At 40.6% G+C, this 22,504-nt stretch overlaps 1 long non-coding RNA gene across 1 annotated transcript in view; it reads right to left on the bottom strand.

Moving 5' to 3' along the window:
- Positions 1-19,715: 19,715 nt before the first annotated feature.
- LOC137676366 (uncharacterized) overlaps positions 19,716-22,504 on the bottom strand; it is a 55,451-nt gene continuing 52,662 nt past the window's right edge. The window contains exon 4 of the long non-coding RNA XR_011050073.1: positions 19,716-20,872. This is a non-coding gene — a long non-coding RNA (uncharacterized lncRNA). The remainder of the gene's footprint in view (positions 20,873-22,504) is intronic.

Raw genomic sequence — 22,504 nt, 5'->3', positions numbered from 1 at the left:
CAAAATACAGTTGCTTTCAGAAACTGTAAGAGGTTTGTGTGTTCAGCAGATCTCTGCAATTCACAGAGCTGCCACGGTGACCTGCTGTGCAAAGTGTCTCAAAATATGTGCTGTTGCTCTCAGATTTTCTAAAGGTGACCGAAGGTAGGTTGAAAACACACTGAAAAACTAAGATTGGTTAGAAGCCTAGAGCAAATGGTCATGATGACTGAATTCTGGAACAGAAAAGAGATATTTTTAAGCTGTTTCATTGTTCTGAAGAAGGAAATTCATCAGCCTCCCTGCAACATCAAGCAGTGGCTTTCAACAACTTTTCATCCCCATCCTCCAGTGACAGAGGTAAGGTGTAATGGTGTCAGTTTGACCAGGTCAGGCAGTTCACAGAACTGCAATGTGATCAAGGTGTTACTGTGAATAAAGGTTTCTTTTAAGATTATGGACATTACTGGACTAAGTTCAACCTGGGTGGTCAGAACAGGAACAGAAGCTATGAACTGCATTCATTGCCATAAAGAAATTGTGACCCATTCAAATGGGCAGAAGGCTGTAATAAAATTACCAGAAAGTAACGTAGATTTTAAGAACTGAATGTAAAGGTAGATGGAGCATAAAATTAAAAACATATACAGGCAGTTTAAGGAAAAAAAAAAGTGCACTATTAAGTGTTGTTAATGAAAAACGTTTTGATTTCTGAAACAAAATATATTTCAGATGATAAGGAAGTCAGAAAAAGTGAGAAGGTGATGAGTGAGCAGTATCATCTTGTCACCTTCTGTACTATGGTTAAAGGGTTGTTACTCAGAGGGGGAATGTGACCACATCCACTTTGATGGTTAACAGTGATTTTTGGTTTCAAGTCTTTCAAATCTTGATGCTTGAGTGGCTATTGCAACCTCTGTCAAGCATGGAAGGGCACATTTTGTGTGCATCATTGCAGATTTTTCTAGACCAGAACAGATGGGAGATTTATTATTAAACCAGTGATAGTTCCATTTGTCCTTTAGATTGGTTAGTGTTTGGTGCTTTAGAGAATCTGTGGACTTGGTTCTCAATGGACAAATATCAACTAAATCAATTCACTAGCGAAGATTTTTTTTTTCGTAATGTTGCTATTCTTATAGTGTTCTCGACATAAAAACTTCTTTTCACTGAAAAGTGATGATTCTGCCCCAGTTCACATCGACTAGACCATACTATAGAGTCACAACCATCAACCACATTTTTTTAAACTAATCAAGAATAAGATAGTGACATGGCCTGTTTCTGTTTAATGTCTCATCCAATTTCCTAGCATAGTAGATATTGTCTCTAACTTTAATATACTACTGTTGTCTCTTCACAGATTAGTATCAGGAAAAGATTGAATGAATGAGCCATTTTGCATTGTAATTTTGCCTCATAGTATAAGAACCTGAAGTTTTCATTAATCTTTACTAAAACAGTTTTTAAGATAAAAGATAAGAGAACAAAATACTCTGGAATAGAATTTTCTCTGTTATAAATGAATTATAAGTAAATTATTTATAATTCTACTTAGAAACCTTCAAAAAAGTAAATCAACTGCAGGACATTTTGTCAAAACTTTGAAACAAATAAAGAAAAATATGAAAACTATTAATTGTGCAAACCACAGAGAAACAGAGCTATGCAAACCTACAGTTTTCTATGTTTCTATTTCCACAACATAACAAATTTTAGTTTTCCCTCTCTTAGCTCTTCTAAAAGGTGGGCAAGATGTGTAAGCATCATTTTTATTGCTCTTCTAAATGCTTTCTCTTGTTTTACACTACCCTTTTTGTCAGACAGGCACTGGAACCACACACTGGAACGCTATTGGTTTCTGGCAGGTCTGATACAATATGTTATGCTGGACACTGGCTATGTCTCATTGTTCATAAAAATATCTCATCTTTGCTTCTCTGTCTTTGTCAGGGTGGACAAATCTGGGTAGATCTCTTGTCAACAGACAGGTTTAGTCTCTAGAGGAAAACCACAGGGGCAGCACATCTGGGACAGGAGTTAGGCAGTGAGAGCTAGGAAGAAACACACATAGAAGAGGAGGGCAGATTTGGGACACATTTCTTTCGCTTCATAGTGATGATCCAACATCTCCAAACATACTCGGTGTAATGAAGGAAATGTTAGAGATTTATGGGAAAAAAAATGTTTCAGGGATGAAGTGCTAGACTGCCAACTTTTCATTTTCCCCTTGTACTACACTTAACTACTCATTTCCCATGCTTCCACCCCAAAAGCACTATTAGTTTAAATTGAATTTATAGCATGTTAGTTTTGATCCCATGACTTTACCGTTTGTGGGATAGATCTGGTTGTTTTGTTTAATCCAATCTAATCTGTTTTCCCTTGTCTCCCTAAATAGCAACATTTTTTCATTGCCAAAAGTTGGAGGATTACACAACCTTCACCAAACTGACAAATGATGGAGGCCCCTGAGACCTTCAGGCAAATGTGACCTTAAATGGAAAACCACCTTTAGTCCAGTTAGTTAAGGGCCTTTACAAACTGTTTTCAACCAGCTTGTGCTGAATTTACCACTGAATGCCACCAATCTGCTTCAGAGGGATTTCTGTCCTGCATCCCTCAAGAATGATGGTGTTCAACTGCCCGCTAGATTTTGCTCCCCTCAGGGCTATGTTTACTTAAACAACTTATCTAGGCCAAAGAAAGACAACTTGTGTGCTGAGTGAGAAATGTACATTATCTAGTATTCTACTATTTCATATGCAATAAGAAAAGGAGATATTTTTTTTGTAGCTGTTTTCTGAAGTGAAACTTATCTCGTGCTGAAAAAAAATAAATAGTGGCATTATCTGATTTAAAATACACCAGAAAAGACAGGCAGTTTTCCTTAATGCATTCCCATACAGCATATTTGAAAGGAAGACAATATTAATGCTATTATAATCAAAGAGCAGAGGAAGCATATGGGAGGCCTACGAAGATGAAAGTAAAAAATATTGGTTAGCTTTAAACTGGTTTAAGTCTTGCATGCAGCAAAAGACACATACTGCCAATCAGAAAAAAAGCAGATTTCACTGTCTTTGTCACTGTAGGCAATCAAGCAACACCAGCAGTAAGACTTGGCCCTGTGTGAAAGAGGTAGCACTGCATGAGATGCCAAGAGAATTACTGAAGAGCTTTTAAGAAGCTGGTTCTCCGCTGTGCAATTATACAGTCAATGGGACCCTCAGGAATGAAGGTCAACTAATAAATTTCATAGTTAATGTTATAGAAACAAAGATGAAGACAAAAAATATAGATACAATCCAAGCATGACTATATGAATATTGAAAAAAAAGCAAGTTTAATTGCCTGCAGTATTATGGAATTAAAAATGAACAACATGATTAAAAAAGACCATCCGCATGATACTGTAGTACCTCATAGTACATATTGTCAGAAAATGTCCCACTGACAAGAATTTGGGCAAGTAATCCCACAGGAGCAGTGCAGAACCTCCCTCCCACCTGATGACTATACTTTTATATAGCCATAAAAGTAAAACATTTTGTTTTGATGCACACCAAGAAATGTTCTAAAATTATTTCACTGGATTCTACATAAATTTCAAAGCAGAACTACTAAATCTGAGGTGGTTTATTACCAAGTTAGAGAACATATATTTTTTAAAGCTGTAAACAAAGCCTCAGATATAATCATTCAGGACCTTTTATTGTCGTAGTTGTTAAAATCTTAGACTTTTTGTACTATTTAAAAACTAGCACGAACTAGATCAGAGTAATTAACATGTAGCCAAGTAGAAGAAATACTCTGCTATGAGTCTTCTGTTATTTTCAACAGTTATTGTTAGGCCTTACCATGTATGTCTTGCTATCAACTATACAGTGGACCAACAGAAAAAGCCAGATACTTACACAGTATTCAGTTCATTTCTTAGAATATGCACTCAGTGATGAATTTTTCACCACACTCTAAAATATTATAGTTAGAACTGCTGACCAAATGAAAGTTGGGATAATTCTTGTGACATAAGTAAAATTAAACTAAAATCTTGGAATAACAAGCTACTTGCATCTTTATTAGTTTGAATGGAGTCCTTTAGCTTTTTTTTTCTTTTAAAATCGTCTAAAATGCAAGGAAGTCTTCAAATCTATTATTGTTTTGGATTTAAATATGTGAAGAGGGTGCTTTGCTGTCAGGTAATACATATATTTTTTTAGGAAAAGTATAAAATAAAATTGTTTTGAAACCCAGAATGTCAGTAAGAGCACTCATAAGATCACGGTGATCCTCATGGTGGTGTACATGTGAAAACAATGTAAACATAATTAACAATGTATGACCAGTGGAACTAGGGATCTTGAATATATCATGTCTGGAGAGTTAGTTGCAGCTTGGTACTAATGTGTAAATTAGATAGTTTGCATTGTAAAACTCCATGTTTGTAAAACTATTAAGATTTTTTGATAATATTGCTCATCGTAACCTGCTGAGTCAAAAAGACTGGAAGCATGAAACGAATAGCAAGTGTCTAGTGAAGGTCTCATCATTTCATGATTTATTTTATAATCTGTCCACTGTGACTAGTCAGAAGCTATCATACAAAACATAATAAAGTATTGAGCTCTATCTAATCCAGCAGTTAAGAGTCTAGTTGTTCAAGAACTTTGGACAAGATTCTTAAGGTCTGAGTTTCATGGGACTTGACTCCAGAAATGAGGAAAAAGCCCTAACCATTACCTTCTATCATGTATTTGTGGGGGCATGTGTATTGTGCAGCTTCACTGACCATTCTTGAAATTGCATAGTTGAGAATGCAAGAATCATTAGAATCACACTAACAAGAGCAAAAAGAAGGCGTACTTCTACCTGCCCAGCATACAGCTGAGACCCCTGCTGTCACCCAGAAGGGTCTGACAGTGAGGTGATTGTGAAAGATGCAGATTTGTTCAACATTCATTGCTTAACTACTTACAACAGACAGCACCTAAAAAAGTCATGTTTATTTTCTTTGTTAAGTGTAGTGAGACACTCCTGACCACAAGTACAGCATGAGACAATGGAAAGCGTTTACATGGGATCCTTGCATTGCTTGCACAGCCGCATGGACCAGCTCACCCAAAGAAACCTGTGATTAACCACGTGTAACTGCAGATCACCAACCTTTTTGAGACACATCCAGCTTTGTATGTAAAGGATGTGTCTACCTTAACCTGTTGATCATATGATGAACAGAGAAGCCATAATGCCATAAATAAGACACCCCAATGCTAACTCGGGATAGCTCTCATTGGCTGGTACAGGAGTGCTGCCTGGCAAAGGAGATGTCCTTATGTCATAACATAGAACAAGAGCGGTCGACGATTTCCCCAACTGTTGCTCATCGGTGGGTAAGATTAATCATTAATGGTGGTGTTCCTTGACTACATAGCAAGTGAGCTTTCCCCCTTTTGCCTTTCACTCATCCTTAGATTGCTTCCATTCCTCTCAGGCTTAATTATATTGATTGTCAACTTACATTATTATAATAAAGCTGATTAAACTTGGTCCTTAGATCATTGCCGTTTTATCATCCATTATCCAAAGAACCCTTGTCATGTGACCTTAAGGCATTTTCCCTCCATGTGACTTTTCTCAGTGTGATATATTTATTTATATGCATACAGGCACATGCACATACACTGACACAGATAAAACAGCAGAAAGTGTTTGAGAAGTTCAGTTGGGCGTGTGCTTGTGTGTGAAAGGAAAGGAGTGCAAAGACACACACCTATAGCAATTTGACTGAGAAGCTCATACACTCCAGTTCTTAAGTCCTGCAGCTTAATGTAAGCTGATAAGTAAAGACAATTCTAATACAGCTAGAGAAAGAACTCACAAAGCACATCGAATACATAACATGCAAAAGTTGTTACCTTTAAAAAATTCTCTCACAATTAATCACAGTTAAATTCAATACATCAAGTGACTACTGTATCTCATCTTGAAATACAGTGACGCAAAACAACATTAGAGGTTCCAACAATCAAATTATGATAAACAGGCTACAGAAAGGAGACAGTAATTGTGTTTCATCCCTGTGCCATGAAGATCTATGGGTATTAATAGATCTGAAGAAATGAGAAACCAGTAAACCATATCACCTAAATGAAAAAAAAAAAAAGAGGAAAGAAGGAAGAAGTGTATTCATGACTATGTATTATCTTTTTAATATCACCTGTAACCTTGTTAATGCAATAGCTGTGACCACAGGTGCTGAAAGGAGGCCATTTAATTGCTTCAAACATGATGCAGCCAAAGAAGTCATATTTGTTTTTCTTGTCAGGTAGTCAGTGAATCTGGCAGTGGCCAGATTAAGTTGTAGTTGGGCTTTGGTCCTCCTAATTTTTTCCCTGCATAGCCTCACAACATCCTTGTAGTCCTCCTGAGTGGCCTGTCCCTTCTTCCAAAGCTCATAAACTCTCCTTTTTTTTCCTGCATTCCAGCCAAAGCTCTCTGTTCAGCCAGGCTGATCTTCCCTGCCAGCTCGTCTTTTGGCACACGGGGATGGCCTGCTCCTGCACCTTTAAGATTTCTTTCTTGAAGAGTGTCCAGTCTTCCTGGACCCCTTTGACCTTCAGGACTGCCTCCCAAGGGACTCTGTCAACCAGGCTCTTAAACAGGCCAGTCTGCCCTGTGGAAGTCCAAGGTAGCAGTTCTGCTGACCCCCTTCCTTACTTCTCCAAGAATTGAAAACTCTATCCATTTTGCTATCGCTGCACCCAAGATGGCCTCCAGCCATCACATCACCCACAAGTCCTTCTCTGTTCACAAACAAGAGGTCCAGCTGGGTGCCTTCCCTAGTTGGCTCACTCACCAGCTGTGTTAGGAAGTTATCTTCCACACACTCCAGGAACCTCCTAGACCGTTTCCTCTCTGCTGTATTGTATTTCCAGCAGACATCCTGTAAGTTGAAGTCCCCACAAGGACAAGAGCTACTGATCGCAAGACTTCTCCCAGCTGCTTGTAGAATATTTTGTGTGTTTTTTCATCTTCGTAGGTGGTTGATAACAGACTCCCACCATGATACCCGCCTTGTTGGCCTTCCCCCTGATTCTTACCCATAAGCACTCACAGAATCACAGAATCAACCAGGTTGGAAGAGACCTCTGGGATCATCGAGTACAACCATTGCCCTGACACCACCATGTCAACTAGACCATGGCACTAAGTGCCACGTCCAGTCTTTTCTTAAACCCTATCTTCACCATTCTCAAGTTCTAGACAATCAAAACACCCCCTCAAGCACAGGCCCACCTCACCACCTATCCTTCCTTGCCTATCCCTTCTTATGGTTTATAACCATCCATTGCAGCACTCCAGTTGTGCGAGTCATCCCACCATGTTTCCGTGACAGCAGCTACGTCATAGTTTTCCTGCTGCACAATGGCTCCCAGCTCCTTCTGTTTGCTGCCCTTGCTGCATGCACTGATGTAGATGCACTTCAGTTAGGCTATTGATCCTGACACCTTTTTGGGAGGAGAAGTCCTAGTTCCTACATGACCATTCTAGGCGCTTCCATGGTTTCCAACCTATGAATAACCCTCGTGTCTTTGCTGTTGCATAGCTCTCCATCCCCCACCTCCACTGAGACAGCAGACCAAAGGACCTCACTAGCACACTGTCCCACAAACGTTGGCATGCCATCCCCAGGCTTATCTCTAGTAAGCCCAGATGTGTTGGTAGGTAAACCTTGGCTGTCTTCCAGACACCCACCAAGGTGCTCTCTTACTCTCCGTCCTCAACATGATGGGGGAGAAAACAGGGTGAAAAAACTCCTGGGCTGAGATAAGGATAGGAAGATTGCTCAGCACCATCACAGGCAAAACAGACTCTACTTGGGGAAGGTTAATTTGATTTCTTGACAATTAATAATAGTGTAGGATGGTGAGGAAAAAAAAGGCAAAACTAGAAATATCTTGTCCTACCCTCCTCTTCTTTCTAGGCTCAGCTTCACTCCCAATTTATCTATCTTCATCGTCCGAGGAGGGGATGGCGAATGGGGGTTGGAGACAGCTGATAACACTTCATCTCTGCTGCTCCTTCCTCCTCACACTCTTCCCCTGCTCCAGCATGGGGTCCCACCCACAGGAGACAGTCTTTCATGAACCTCTCCAATGTAGGTCCTTCCCACTGGCCACAGTTCTTGATGAATTCCTCCAGCGTGGGTTCTTTCCATGGGATCACAGCTCCTGCCAGGAACCTGCAGGGCTGCGTCTCTCACATTTTTCTCACTCCTCTCTCTCACAGCTGCTGTGCAGCACTTTTTACCCTGGAGGCAGCCCCTGATCTCTTCTCACAGAGGCCACCCCTGCAGCCTCCCCTCGCTACCAGAACCTTGCCGCATAAACCCAAAACACAGGCACATGTTTCTATACATTTCAGTAAAAGGTTCAGACACTAAGTGAAGGCATTGAACCCAACACTCACGTTCAAGCACAGACAATAACTGAGTATGAAATCACTATAGTTTCTTTTCAAATATAGGCAAGAACAGTTTTCAACACCCCCATAAGGCCCAAAGTGCCAAGTCAGCCAGCATGTATCCCAGCCTTTGATGGGAGTGTCAGTCTTAGAATCAGCATCCTTTTGCCTGCGCATGCTCATAAATCCATTATTTTCTTCACATTCTGGAGCAGTTGCTTAAATTTCAGTCTGTGTGATCCCTTTGTACAAGTAACTTGAGTGTTTGTGGAAAGGAAAAGCATTTTTCTGCAGACCTGGAGAGCGTTCTGACACAGAGTTTCACCAGTAAACTACAATTTCAGTCAGAACACAACACTGTTATGTCTTAGTGGTTTCCTGCCGCCTCATCTGGATTCAAGCCCCAACATCTGCATTGCTTCAGGTCAAAAATCCTCCACCTCCCACATGCCCTTTTACAGCTCCATGAGCCCGAAGGCCTTGGAAGCCCCAGTTCTTGGTCTTCTCATTGCTCTGCTCTTCAGCAGATCTCTAGGGGAGGTCCTTCCTGACTCCAAAGTGTTCTCGGGTAACCTCCAGAATGCTTCTGCCAAGCCAAGGACATTTCAAGGTCATTCCCAAGCATCAGGAGAGTAAGAGAAGTTCCTGGGGACTGGGACAGAAAAACAAAAAATTTTTGATCCTGTTTTTCCCTAAAATTACCTTTAAAATTTCTTCTGAAGCTCTGAAGTAAAAGCTACAAGCTAGAAACAAAACTATGTTTTGACAAACTCTTCTTAGATGGTGTCCATTAAGGAGACTACTCCCTGAATGCCTTCCCTATCTTGTCCATAGCTTCTTATTTTTTTGAATGTGTATTTAGCATTGTAGCATATCTGTGAGGAAAGATATGCTTTCATATCTTTCCTCACAGATATGCTAGGATAGCACAGTTAGCATATCAGGTTTCCACACAGGAAAGAAGTACTAGTATCCTAGTAATTCAGTGGAGAACAGTACAGTGATCCTCAGGTATACCTAGCATGGCTTCATGGACATTGCCAACAGTGCAAAGGTATTAGCTGATCTTTCTGACAGATATACAAACTCTCAGTTCCAAAGATAACACAGGTGCCCTGACTTAGATGTCTTTTCTTCTCCCTCAGTAGTGTGGTATGCCATCAGGAGATGACATTCCCAAGGAAGAACTAGCTCTACTTGAGCCAACTCAAGTATCTGGGGGAGAACTGGCCGAATGGCAGATCTCAGAGGGTTGTGATCAGCGGTGCTGAGCACAACTACAGGTTGGAGGCCTGTAGCTAGTGGTGTTCCCCAGGGGTCAGCACTGGCTTCAGTCTTGTTCAACTTATTCATCAATGACCTGGACAAAGGGACAGAGTGTACACTCAGCAAATTTGCTGATGACACAAAACTGGGAGGGGTGGCCGATACACCAGAAGGCTGTGCTGCCATTCAGCGAGACCTGGACAGGCTGGAGAGCCGGGCGGAGAGGAACCTCATGAAGTTCAACAAAGGCACGTGTAGGGTCCTGCACCTTGGGAGGAATAACCCCATGCACCAGTACAGGCTGGGGGATGACCTGCTGGAAAGCAGCTCTGCAGAGAAAGACCTGGGAGTTCTGGTGGACAAGTTCACCATGAGCCAACAATGTGCCCTGATGGCCAGGAAGGCCAACGGTATGCTGGGGTGCATTAGGAAGAGTGTGGCCAGCAGGTCGAGGGAGGCTATCCTCTCCCTCTACACTGCCCTAGTGAGGCCGCAACTGGAGTACTGTGTGCAGTTCTGAGTCCCCCAGTTCAAGAAGGACAAGGAATTACTGGAGAGAGTCCAGCGGAGGGCTACAAAGATGGTCAGAGGAGTGGAGCACCTCTCTCAAGAGGAGAGGCTGAGGGAGCTGGGTCTGTTTAGCCTGGAGAAGAGAAGACTGAGGGGGGATCTTATCAATACTTACAAATACCTTAGGGGTGGGTGTCAAGAGGATGGGGCCAAACTATTCTCAGTGGTGCCCAGTGACAGGACAAGGGGCAATGGGCACAAGCTGAAACACGGGAAGTCCCATCTGAATATGAGGAAAAGCTTCTTTGAGGGTACCAGAGCACTGGAACAGGCTGCCCAGGAAGAGTAGGCAGTCTCCTTCTCTGGAGATATTCAAAACCCGCCTGGACATGACCCTGGGCAATGTGCTCTAGGTGAACCTGCTTTGGCAGGGGGTTGGACTGGATGATCTCCAGAGGTCCCTTCCAACCCCAGCCATTCTGGGATTCCGGGATTCTGGGATTCTGTGATTATCTCTATCATAAAAGATAAGAGCTTCAGAATCCTCTCAGGACTTCATACTCTCCCTTGAGCATCTGTAGACTAAGTCATTTTATCTTTGCTGCTATGGTTACCCAAACCAGTTGGAATAATGTTAGATCAGGCATAATCTATTGCTATCAGTTCTCCTGACTGGTGTGTGACTACAGCCTAAAGTTTATACAAGAATGACATGGTGGAACAGGGAAAGCTAGTCTACTGAACAAGTATGTTAAAATAGCACTATCCTTCCTACCAAGTAATTTAAATATTTGAATTATAGTAATGGAAACACTTAACATAATTTTCATTCAGCAATATAAGTTTACAATTGCTATGTCTGTGTGGTTGCACCTAATAACCAATGTTTCCAGTATCCTTCAACAAAGCAAATCTCCATTGACTTCTGGAGGAATCTGGGATGCAAAAGGAATAGACAATACAGGTAATACAGCTTTCACAGATAAATTTCTTGAAGCAGTTTTATGATTTTCTTCTGTCATTTATGCTTCATGTTGGGTACTAACATATTTGGAAGGATTAGGAATTAATTGCATTTCAAATTATGAAGTCTCATATCTGAGAAGTGTCATTGTGTATCCATTTTTTATAATCTCTGGTTGTTTATGTTCTCAAAACAAAAGGGCCAACTTTTGCTGAAAAAACTGTGTAGTTGTGTTCCCACACTCAGGAGGGGCAGACCTACCTCTGCATGTCGCAAGGTAATTCTCTGCATGGAAGTCATTGCCTCACTGCAGTGGAAACAGACTTTGTTTACTTAGCTCAGTAATTCTCATTAAATGTGCTGAGTCACCCTTTCCCTCATAAACCTCTGAAATTCAGTGTACCATAAAAGACGGAATCTTTCAGTTAAACGTTGTCTTTTAAATTAATTTTGATTACAGGGGTTGAAAGAGCTCTCTCAAATGTAAGGCACCAAGATGTCCCAAAGTTGAGGAAAAGTCTTATTCTTTCCTTTTCGGAAATAGAATTTCTTGTTGGCAAATGGTATAAAGTGAAGCAATTCAGGCCACTGCGCAACACTCACTTGGAAGAAATGGGAATGTTAGAAGGAATCTACGCTCTGTACTGGGTAATTTTTCTCATCCCTTCGTCTCAGCTAGGATTTTATGATGCTGAGTGCTAGGGAAAAAGTGTTGGATACTAAGAAATAAAGTTTGGAATACATTTTTATGCCTTGCTGTGTGTCACATATATTACTTTCTCCCCAAATCATATTTAGAAATTCATAGGCTTGTATATTACAGTTAATCCTTTTTTATTTGCAGAAGGAATTAAATACTTTGAATTCCTACTGGTTTTTAATCATATTCTACCTAGCAACATTGTTTTAGAATTCAGATTACAGTAAAATGGAGAGGAGTCATTCTCTAAAAAGTACAACACAATAACCCTGGGAAAGCTTTCCTTTGCCTGACAGAGATTCCTGGTATGTCCTGGCAAAAAGATACTGGCTGCACCACTCTGTTGTTCTCCATGGGCATCTAATGCCTCATCAGAAACTCTGTCCTCTCTTACCTTCCTGCCAGGACACCTCTCCATTGAGACACTGACGAGGCTGTGACCTAGGGGCTCTGCTGCTAACATGTTCAAACATCTCACCCTCCCCTCAAAAGTCATGGATAAATGGTTGTGTGTGAGTTCAAGACCTACAATTAAGCACTACAAATTTTGATCCAGGCATTTCATCCTGACATTTAAAAAGCCTAATCAGGCAGTGCATGGTATCTGAGTATTAAACTTCCCTCTTTTAATCTCACAGCTAATTGCTGACAAGTCTTTCTTAGGCTCTTTTAAAAACAGAAGAGTTAAAGTACATTCAAACACACGCAAAGCCCTTGAAGGTGTACTGCAAACTGGTTTTATTTACAAGCACTTCCATCCCTTTTCTCTGAGAAACAGCAGGGCAGACTCTGCTTTTGAGTTCTTTCACATGAAAACAGCACAATCAGGGAATTCTTGTGCCTGGGACTCAAAGTCCTAGCTGCTTTCTTCTCCCCCGTATGTTGATGCTTATTTGCCAGCACTCAGGTGCTTCATGTGCTGACTCAGCAGCTCTTGAGCTCAAGCGCTGGCACAAGTTTTATTAAAATTGTGTGTGTACATAGTCTAAGGCACTGGGGACTTGGAGAGCACGTGAAATTATCCTTTAGGCGTAGCAGCACTAGGTCGGTGAGGCTGGCGTAGAGCTTAGAAAGAGAAGAAGCTGTGAGTCTTAAGAGGGAAATACAAAAATGTTTCTTCTGCAGTGATTTACTAGATTAAACACTGAAAAGAGCATGAGAGCCTAGGCAGAGGGCTCATGGTAAGGAAAAAAGGCCTTGAATAGCCACGACTGAATTCCAGAGTAGAAAGTGTATTTCCAAAACACAAAGGTCCCCATCAGAGGGACACAGTATCGCCAGTATTTGCATGGATATTAGCCTTGCATCACTGTTTGTTAAATATGTAAGAGAAACAGATAAATAAGTTGGGGGGGGGTGTGCAAGAAAATCACTGAAAAATACAGTCTCTGAAAAAGAGAGGTGGAAGTAGTAATGAACAATTTATTCCTTCCAATGTTAGGGAATCTTCTTTTTCTTCTCAAAAGACCAAAAAGATATAAATGAAATTAAACATTCATTAACATAAGTCGTTACTTTTGCCTCTTATTCTTCATTTCACAATTGTAACCTCTCAACATTCAGAATTAGGTTGAGAGTGCTTCACTTTTTAATGGAATGGAAAGGTATGAGGAGGAACTCATTCTGATTACACATAACCATTATTTCTAATATGCAATATATCAACTTCTCAGCTAATTATGCTATGAGAACTATCATGCTTCTTGCTATTGAAATTAAGAAATAATTTGATAACTCCTCTTTTCATAGATTATTGAGGTTTCAGGACATTTGTTTCTCTTAATTAGGCTATTTAAGTACCAGATAAGATTTGCTAGCTGAACACAAAAATCCTTTTGGCTCTAAAAGAATTAATTGGACTTTAACCAATATCTTAACTTTTCAACAGTTTTAGGGTCCAAAGACACACATAACAATTATATGCCAATTATTCCCTTCATCTGAGTTGCCTTCAATATTGCCTTAAGAAGATTTTATTCCAACAATTATCTCTTCTCAAATCTTATTATCGTGGCTACAATTCTGTCCTAGTTAGCAGTGGTGTTGAAGTAGATTGACTTTCATCCATGAAGTCTGTTTGTGGGGTTAAGTTGTCTATTTCTAGGTTACTCCATGAATAAAGCCAACGGACTGTCACATCAGAACCCAACAGTGTGGTCAGAACAAAGCAATTCCAGCAGAAAGCATGAACAGAAATTTCTAATCTGAACTCACCTTAAGCACAGGAGCTTTCTCAGTTCTGCTGGACACTGATATCTGGCCACTTTTGAGAGCAAGTGCATTGATAGGAGCTACTGGATTCTTCCATAGCAAGATGCAAGCTGTCGTTATCACTAACCAGCACTCATTGTAAACGTAAATTGTCTGGGACTTGTGAAAGGGACGTAAACTAAATTAGATGCTCTTGCCATTTCTGAGTAAGGCTTGTATAGGTAGACCACAGCTACATTAGTAAATATTTCTTGAATTAAATGAATAAACAATGCTGCTTCATCAACTAATGCTTCTCATAACTGTTCTCAAAGTATCCTACATTGTCATACTGACAATGGTTTAAAAAAAAAGGAACATGAGCATCAAACAAATCCCTGTTTTCTACTCCATTTGAGATCAAGGCTTTGCTCAAAATGTAAAGTAAAATGTTGGTGCCTAACAGTAAAATTTTCAGATGCCTTTTTGATCCAGTATATTACTTAGACACTCACCAGCTGGCCTTACAGTGTCTCTCTGTGTATCAGCTATCTACTGGTCATTCTATTGAAGAGTGACTGACTCTGTGGGTCTGTTCCTAGAAAGTTGGTTTTTGGAGGGGGATACCTGCAGGGTCTTCTGTGAATAAATACTTCTGAAAGAAGGTAAATTTAGAGTCATTTATGTGGGTGGGCTGGGCAGATGCACACATAACAAACCTTAGGATAGTTAGTCGCCACAAGGTTTGCTTTGAATACTGATTGTCATGTAAATACAGCATGACCAGGCTACGTTCCTATCCAGAACTTGAGTCCTACTTTTCACATCAATGAAATACAAAGTAGGGTACTGTGACTGGTACTGAACATTGGCCTGATATTCCTGTCAATCCAAGCTCTCTGAGAAAACTCAGGTATTGGGTGACTAGAAACATTTAAATAGTGAAGCAAGGTATATCAAATGTTGGTGCGGTGTGAATTTGGGTCAAATGATCCATGTGGACACATATTAGACACAAAGGAAAAATTGGCTGTGAAAAAAATCTGACTGGAAATTAGCAGCTTTAACCACCAGAAGAGGGAGATGCTGGAAAGCTCCTTCTGGTGTTAGCATGAAACTTATAAGGTTACAAGACAGAGAAGGATCAGCTCTCATCAGTTTAGATGAGCTATCGCCTGATGTAGCAGACAGGTAAGTTCTGTGTCCAAGAAGCTTCCTCCCAGTCTTAACACCAGTGGTTGCATATGCCCAACCTGAGACATTTCTGGATTTCTCACATATGCAGAATTCCTGTTCAGTAGAAATTCATGAGATGTAAAGCAATGATGGCTCTCCATCTCCTAAAACTCGATTCTTAGTACAAGGCAAACACATCACCTTGGAAACCCTTCCTTCATTCACCAGCTTTATAATGATGACAATCACAAGAGATGCCTTTCATCAGTTGTCTTCTGAATCATCTACCATTAATTCAAAAGGTAAGACATGGTGACCATTGAACAGTGTCAGCTTAGAATCAGTGTTTTGATTGCAAAGATCACAGAAATTGATCCTACTTTTTAAAATTTCATAAGGGTACTAAGTAATTTCTTTTCAGTCTGAGATGTTCTTTAGCAGGACTCTCTTCTCCCTCTTGTATAAGCCTGTAGCTATAACTAGGTGGGGATAAGAAAATTAAATCACTCTTTATGAAACAGTTAAAATTCAGCCATTGATCCATTTCTTGAAATGGAAGCTTCATGAATCCTTGAAGCAAATTAAATCAGCCATTTTAATGAATGGAAAAATCCAAACATCCCATTGTCATGTTGGTTTACATTAGCCTATGCTGAGCTCTGTATACCACAGCTAAACTGCCTGTACTATTTAAAGTTTGCTTCTGTATTACTTGGGAATCAACTCTTGGGAAGTTTTGCCGTCATATTTATTTTGTATGGGTACGGTGTCTTCCAAAATAAGGCGGCAAAAATTCAAAGCATCCAGCTAAGTCATTACCAAGTCACTAGGAACAGGAGCAGCAAAGAGGATTAGGAAATAAGAAAGATGTTGTATGGGTGAAAATGGAGCAGAGAAAGAAGGGGTTTTTTCCATCAGAAAACAATTAAATCCCAAAACAAATATAAAAGCTATGGTTGTTACAGGCATGCATGTCAGAATTTTTTTCTCATTAAAGCTGACAAACTTTTCTGTTGCTTGTAATACAGCAGTCCTGTCTCAAGCGAAACCTCTACACGCACAGTCGCTGCCTCCAGCTCAGGTTTCTGAAAACAAGACACAAAACAGGACTGCCATGAATAAGAAAGCACAATAAAAATGTATTTTTAAGCCTGTGTGGAAAACCTGTGGCAATCATTTTTTTGAAGGAATATAACGCTTTGAACGTGTTAGCATAGGAGAGAGAAGGAGTGCATGGAGTGCCACTCACAAGCTCTTTGGATGAAGACCAGCAGTGAGCAGAATGGCAGGAGCACCAGGCTGATTGACCAGGGGATGAAGCATGGTGAGCAGATGATCCAAGATCTGCCCACATCTTGTGCTCCCTCAGTACAATGTGATGTGCCAATGCCCTCGTCTTGAACGCTAGACCAGCCTTCCCACAGGGCTCACATTTTAAGATAGACAATTTTTTTTCACACAGACAGACAACAGTTGAAAATAATCCGAGGTGTTTGGGGGCTGACAGGCCTGTCCTGCTCTGATTGCTCCCAGCTGCTTGAGAACAGAGTGCGGAAAATTGTTGGAAATTATGGGAAATGGAAATTTTCGTGTGTGCTCAGTGGCACCCGGTGGCCCCCTGGCCCTTTCAGGGGAGCTGTTTGATCTGAACACTGACAAAGGCAGGCAGGAGGGATTCAGGGATTGATATGAGAAGAAATATGTCCTCTGGTGCAGAGAAGAGAGAGCAACAGAAGGGAACACTGCATGGGTTGGGAAACTGAGACACCGGGCCTGGCACTGCAAGGATGAAAGTGGGAAGCAGAACCAGGGTTTTCAGAAAGACAAATCTTGCTTGGCCTGCTTGGGAATGAACGAAGCAGGTTCACTCCCTCTTTGCCCACAGCACAGCTGGTTTTATTAACTCTTGTGCAAACAGAAACGTTGGAAACCTTGACTCAGAAGTCAGGAGTGTGCAAACCCCTTGGTGCTCCAAGCAATCTGTATGCTTCGCTGCTGTGGGAGGCATGAGCTAAAACTGTAGCACAGGAAGATTCCCTGTAGCTTCAGCTTCACCAGAAGTAAAAGTCTGGCCGGAGGATTTGCAGGGAGAAAAGCAGGAACAGGAAAGCATACTAACGGTGCAAGTCCCAGAAGTAGCAGAGCATCATCATGATGGAGAAAGGACAGGAGCTGAGAGGGACTATCAATGGAAAGTAGATTTGTCAGAGACAAGAAAGGACAAAGCTGGAAGTTACCATAAATGGAGAACAAAAGAACGGCAAAATTATTTCCTTCTTTTCTCACATATTCCTGGGATAAACTATGGGGAATAACAATACGCTGTTTTATTTCCTTTGGGTCTTTTTCTACCTTGCACCTTCCTTTTAAAGTTAGCTTATTCTTTCTTTAGTGTATATGTGCAGTTTTCAGCATAGCTGCAGACCTCAGTAGCTCTCACCTGCATCTGCACTGCATAAAATGGTGGGGTGTTATCCCTACTCCAGTCAACAATAAAATTTGGCCTAGTAGCAGCAAAGAAAAATGCACAGTTGAATAAATAGTTTCACATATAAAACCAGGTTTATTTATGATCTTAACTGGATTAACAGTTCAGAGCTGCACCTCTGTCCTGGTTTGGCCTAAACCAGGCCGATTTTCCTTTCAGTGATTTTTACTTTCAGCTAAGTCTCCTCTAAATAACTGCACTTTCTGAAACTAACTGCATGTTTTTGCAGACAGTGTCTGCTTCCAGGACTGATAACGCTCGAAGTTTGTAGTTATCGCTGAGGCACCGGTAGGGATGTTGTGCAGTAAGGCTCTTGCTGTACTTTTTTCTTAGAGAAACCAAGGTCACCGCTGAATTCCTCACTGCTTACAAGTGAAAAGCCGAAGGGGGGTCGCAGCTGCAGGGGGGAGCAGACAGGGCAGGTGACCCAAAATTGACCAAGGAGGGTATTCCATCCCATACACGTCATTCTCGGTATAAAGTGGGGGGATCACGAGGGTCTCGCGCCTCTTGCTCGCTCTTGCTCTTTCTGCTATGGCCGGTGTCCAAGGAGGACTCCGACTGTTTTCCTGCTGCCCCCGATCCCGATCTGTGCATCCCTGAATCCAGCTCTCGACCGTCGCTAGGCCCAGCCTGGGCCTTCCCGGAGCCTGCCCTGCAGTGCCGGTGGTGACGTTGCCGACATCGGGGGAGCTCGATCTTGGTTTTGTATATATATTTGTATATATTTGATTATTCCAATATTATTATTATACTCTTTTTCATTATTATAGGTTTATTAAAACTGTTTTAACTTTCCAACCCGTAAATCTCTCTCCCTTTTCCCTTTCCCTTTCCCTTTGGGGGGTGGGGGGAGGGTTAACAGAGAGCGTCTGCTGCAGGTTTAATCGCCAGCCCAGCTTTAAACCGTGACAACCTCATACATCACTGTAAGCTTGTGCTTGTCCGAAAAAAAATCATAATTCTTGGGTTTTAAATAAATCTGCCAGTGCTGGGAGACTGAGCTGAAACCCAAAGAGCTTTTAGGGGATAGATATTTAAGTTATTTGTTTGGCCTTCATGTTTTTATATGTATCTGGTGTCGGCTTGCACCTGAAACCAGCCTGAAATGATTTATGAAATGCAGAAATGGCACAGTGTGCTCTTTCTTCATGGTGCTCCTCCCTCACCTGCATTCTCCGACACTTGCACGAGCATCAGCGCAAGCTTGCTGCTGAACGGGCCAACGCCTGCCGTACCTCCCTGTGCCAAGCACAGCCCGGATTTACTGCCAGGAGACTGTCAGGTGATTTTAAGCACTAAGGTTTCCACTTTTCTGTTGCCTGGCAATGATTCCCCCAGAGAAATGCTCTCTGCCGTGAGAAGACCCTTCCTGTGGGATAGACTGACCTTTGGAAATTTGTTATTTGCCGTGTTCATAGAAAAATGGATCTCTACCTTAAGTTACTGAGAAGAGGTTGTATGTCCATACATTTTTCCTTTCTTTTTTTTTAATGAGTACTCTAATAATTAGTTCTGCCTAAAAACCTTCGCTGTCTCGAGCATCCAAAACCATATTCAGCTGCTAAAACAGCAGGAAAAAAAAAACAAAACAAAACAAAAACGTACACCGATTCCATCTTTAAAATCGCGGCCGTTTCCTTCCAGGTGGGCACCGCTGAGCGCGGACGGGGGCGGAGCGGGGCCGCGGCCGCCGGTTCGCGGTCGCACAGCGGCACCGGGTGGCTGCGCCGCCTCGGCGCACCCGCGTCCCGGTGCGGGATCCGGTACAGCCGCCGAACCCGGCTGGTGCGGAGCGGTGTCCTGACTGCACCGAGTCCGGAAAAAAAAACGGGCTGCAATCGCTCTTCAGTTTATCCTGAGAAGAGCACATTAAATTCGTGCCCAGCTTCAACTGTTTACTAAAAAAAAATTCATAAAGTATCGCAAAAATAAAGACAATAAATAAATGCTATTTATTATTGTATTGTTATTATTGTTGTTGCCGACGTTGTTGCTATTATTGCTATTACTATTAATTATTATCGTTGGAAAGCTTGGATTTATATTAGCCAGTTTTAACTATTACTACACATAAGCATTACAGCTAAGCTTACAAATAGATACAAAACAGTTACACTCCTTCATACATTTCCATTTCAATAACTACAGTTTCACCGTGACAGATCACAACTCTGCCCTCTTCAGTAATCCATCTTTGACAAAAAAAAAAAAAATAAATACATGCCTCAGGATACAAAACACAGCGAGTCTAAAGTGAACTTTTCTACAACATACCCTTCCAGCAATTACCAGCTCATGAACTTCCTGAGCTTGTGTTCAGTGGAGCGAGGGATTTATCTACTACACATTTTCCAATCACTTTTTGAACAAAAGCAGAATTTTAACATCCATAACATATTGCAGCGCATTGTGTGCAGCACCCATAACATATTAGGTGAAGTAGCATCTCCTTTCTCTCTGTTTCTCTCTCCAAGCAGATAAATATACATATAAAAACAAATATATGTATACATATGTATGTATGTATAATCAAATTACCAACTTCATGCTGAACATAAGGCTTGTCTGCTTACTCTGTTATCTTTTTGGAACGTGCCACCTTAATTGGCACTTTAGAGGTTTTGACTTGTGACAAATGGTAAATGATGGCTGTCTATCTGCCAACTCTGATAGTATAGATTTCCCTCCCTCCTTTTTTATCCTATCTGTAGTATCTTTTCCAGACTGCAAAGTCTGGTTTTACACAGTTCTTGATATGGGAACCACTCTTCAGTTTTGGTGAGGGACAACCTTTTTCTGCATGTCTTTACTCCTACTGCATCATTAAAAATTTAATACAGGTGTATGAATTGCATGCTGCAGCATTTAAATGCATCCATTTACTTCCTTTATGTCTCTGCTACCTTTAATGACTTTTAAGTGTCTGTAAAAGTCAGCTATGTGAAGGTTTGTCTATTTAGATGTACTTTACAGACCTAGTTGTCTTTAAGACAAGCAATTTACATTTTTCTCTGACAAGAAAATGACTTCTGTCTCACCTTCTTGAGATCCCAGACAATATTCCTACAGTGGATACAATTTCTTTACAGTCCTTCCTCTGCTCTGTTCAATGGCTGCACTTCCAATAAACCTGCAACATACAATTTTTGATTTAACTTTATGAAAGGTGTCAGAGTATCAAAAATGTTATGATCATCTAAATTTGGAAATAAATAGGAATGTTATGAAGCATGAAACTGTACTAACATAGTCAAGGGAATACTGCAAGCAGCTAGTACTCCTGAAACAAACATACAGGGCTGAAACCTAAATGCTGAACAGAAAGTCTCTCATAAAATAGCCATATTTGTTCTCGTTCAGCACATTAGCTCTTAAATAAATGCAAAATAATTTATTCTCAAATACAAGGAAGCAATACTACGTAAAACATAAAAGACCTTGTCTTTCAAACTACCTAGTTCCTAATATTTCTAAGTAGACATTTTCAGCCATGATGTTTATTTCCCTTTAATTCAGATGCTCTTTGAAAACAGATCAATATGTCAGATGTAAATTCGTGATCCAATAGAGACCAATGTGACTTTAGACTTCTTTTTCGCCAAAGTAAATTATTAATTATTTTCTTTAGTCAGAAGCTGATTCTTCTCTCAGGCAGAAATCACCCCTTTAAGTGAACTTTGCCTGTAATAGCCTTGCTGAAAGAGTTACAAACAAAATTAGATTAATTTTAATTTCTACCTTCAGTCCTTTTCTGATGCTAGAAAATAATCTCCACCAGTAGGCTCAGTCTGAGGAAAGATTGTGTTTCATACAGAGCTGAGTCCCAAAGAGCTGGTAGCAGGTTGTTTTTCAGATGCAAACTTGTTCATGAGAATAAAAGGAAAAAAGCAAAGAGTAAGCTCTCTGTCCTTCAGCTGAAGTCAGATTATTTTTCAGAGAAAAAGAATTTATTCTGATCCATATCTAACCTTCACATCAAACATACATTTTCCCAGGTCCATGTATAACAATGGGATGATCTGAAGGAAAAACACTCTCAGACGGAGATAAGTCAATTTTATTTCATGTTTTTGCTTCAATTTTTATCCACTGACTTTCTACACTTTTCAGGGGATTTGGTTAGTATGAACAGCAATCTTGGCAAAAATAAACACCATAGGAACATAAGGATGCAGAACTTTTGAGAGAGAAAATTACGACGTAGAAAATACATAAGTTTGTGTGCATAAGAACGGCCGGCAAATCTTCAGGCATCTCTGAAGTGTGAAAATATTTTAAAACTACCCTGCTGAAAATATCATAATAGTAAAGCTCAGAACACATCCAGTTTTCTTTTAAATAAAAAAAAACACAAAACACTTATTTGCTGCTTCTTTTCTACTATTATTCAGAGTTAATTTGTGTGTATCTGCTTCTCTCTGTTTCATGTTCAAGTTAGATCGACTTGCAGCATTTACACAGTTATAAATTTATGAGTCTTGGTCAGTTTGAGGAACTCTTTTTCCCTCTCCTTATGCATGTAAATATGTGTATATATATGTAATCAAATTACTAGCTCTGTGTTGAACATAACGCTTGTCTGCTTTCTCTGTTATTTTCTGACTGTATTTTGGACATGAATACATGTCCATGATCTCGGCACAAACCATATTGTGGCATCCTCTGCTCACACAGTACCCGATTTTACGTGCTACAGAAAACAAAATAACTCCTTAGAAGAACCACTGTAACTCTATGATGTTTCTAGAAGAGTGGATTATCC

The sequence above is a fragment of the Nyctibius grandis genome, chromosome Z (assembly GCF_013368605.1).
Source record: "Nyctibius grandis isolate bNycGra1 chromosome Z, bNycGra1.pri, whole genome shotgun sequence".
Taxonomy (NCBI): Eukaryota; Metazoa; Chordata; class Aves; order Nyctibiiformes; family Nyctibiidae; genus Nyctibius; species Nyctibius grandis.
The sequence above is the reverse complement of the archived record's forward strand: the minus strand, read 5'-3'. Positions and strand labels throughout refer to the sequence as shown.